Source organism: Physeter macrocephalus, chromosome 7 (assembly GCF_002837175.3).
Source record: "Physeter macrocephalus isolate SW-GA chromosome 7, ASM283717v5, whole genome shotgun sequence".
NCBI lineage: Eukaryota > Metazoa > Chordata > Mammalia > Artiodactyla > Physeteridae > Physeter > Physeter macrocephalus.
In genome coordinates this window covers 51742071-51744022 of record NC_041220.1, presented here as the reverse complement: position 1 = coordinate 51744022, position 1952 = coordinate 51742071, and the positions used below count along the sequence as shown (strand labels likewise).

The 1952-nt window shown below is 44.6% G+C and overlaps 1 protein-coding gene across 5 annotated transcripts in view; it reads right to left on the bottom strand.

Moving 5' to 3' along the window:
- The window catches only part of LNX1 (ligand of numb-protein X 1), a 207855-nt gene that overhangs the window by 4179 nt on the left and 201724 nt on the right, over positions 1–1952 (bottom strand). The gene's annotated exons all lie outside the window — the stretch shown is intronic.

Below are 1952 nucleotides of genomic sequence, written 5' to 3'. Positions count from 1 at the left end.
GGCCTCTCACTGTTGTGGCCTCTCCCGTTGCGGAGCACAGGCTCCGGACGCGCAGGCTCAGCGGCCATGGCTCACGGGCCCAGCCGCTCCGCGGCACGTGGGATCTTCCCGGACCGGGGCACGAACCCGTGACCCCTGCATCGGCAGGCGGATTCTCAACCACTGCGCCACCAGGGAAGCCCCAGTAACTGATATTCTTAACTCTCCTAGTTTGGTTATATCCTCCAGCTAGATGAAACACACCACCATTCACTCCAATGTATTTTCTAGGTTCCCAAAGCACCCTGTGCCTATATAATATTTTAGTTATAACTTCTTTAATTCATAATTTTTAATAATTTACTATGACATGTTGTTGCTTACTGTATTATGAAGTCCATGAGGGCTATTCCTAGAACCTACTCTATTGATTATTTCATTCAACAAATGCCTGCTAAGCAGAGCCATTTAAAGACCTACAGAGACACTAGGTATTCCTGTGGAGGCTCCACCCACTATTACAACAAACACATTAAAAGTGCATTCATATCCCTCCATAAATATAGGTGAGTTTGGGGCAATTATAAAAGACTAAGTTACTCATTTGATTCCTGATTGACTGTGACTTATTAGCAAACATCACACAGGGAAGGTAATGGTGGGAGGTGGGGAGGAGAATGGCAAGAAATTTGAGGCCTAAGAGGCTAAGCTATGAAGAAAAATACATACTGTGCTGCTGGGTGCATGAAACATCCACTGAATGACAAAAATCTGGGGCATTTACACTCCTGCAGAACTTGTTTATGGTAGAGAGAGAAACGGTAAGACTCAAATTATAAAAGCTAAATATAGGCTTCACGTCCTCCTAAAGGATGCTCACCAAACATTGCACAAGTGGTGAAGATCCAGGCAGCCTGGTTCAAATCCCAGTTCTGCATATTAACTAGCATGTTACCTTGGGCAAGTTACTTAACCACTCCTCTGTGCTTCAGTCTCCTATCTTTAAAGTGGGGATAATATTAGTACCTAGATCATAGGACTGAGGTGAGTTGTAAATGAGTGAAAAATACAAAGAACATGTAAACTCTTAGCAGAGTGCCTGGCACACAGTAAAGGTTATATCAGTATGAGCTACTGTTGCAGTTGTTATTTCTATTCCGGGTTTGGATGTACTTGACAGTGTCCCTGTCCTATAGGTAAAATGTAAAAGTTTTTGACTTAAAAAAAAAACAGCCCATGATATTTGCCTCCCTGCTCGTCAATACAGACAATCCTCATCAAAATGCTTTATGAAGTTCAGGAAAGTGAAAGGTTAAATACTTAGGCAAGAGAAGAAATGAGTTAATGTGTATCACTATCATACTAGTCCGGATGAGAGCATGTTTTCAAAGACTTCCAGATGTGGAGTGTGGGCCCTGAGAGCCAACAGTGAATAAAGCAGAAGGTCTTCAGTGTTTTCTGAATCCCCTCCAATTGAATGGCATCTGATAATTTGTATAGCTTAGAGCCCATGTCTGGAGCTACTGCTCAGGGGTGTACAAAAGGCACCCCTGATAAGGGTGAGACATATTTGCATTGTCCTTAATAACCTACTTTTACTCTCTGCTACTGTTTATTATATCTGACACCCACTGGTTCAGCATACTAATGGTACCCTCTTCATATACATTCATTCTACGTGTTGGACTGCACTTGAGGACATGATCACAATGTCCTAGAAAAGAGATTGTTTGTTTCTAGACCTGCTGACATACCACTTTTCTTCACTGGTAGGGAATCTTAGGTAAGTGGCTGGATCATACTTTAGGGCAAATAGTTTTCCCTCAAAATCTGTTAAGCAGGGCTTCCCTGGTGGCGCAGTGGTTGAGAGTCCGCCTGCCGATGCAGGGGACACGGGTTCGTGCCCCGGTCCGGGAGGATCCCACATGCCGCGGAGTGGCCGGGCCCGTGAGCCACGGCCGCTGAGCCTGCGC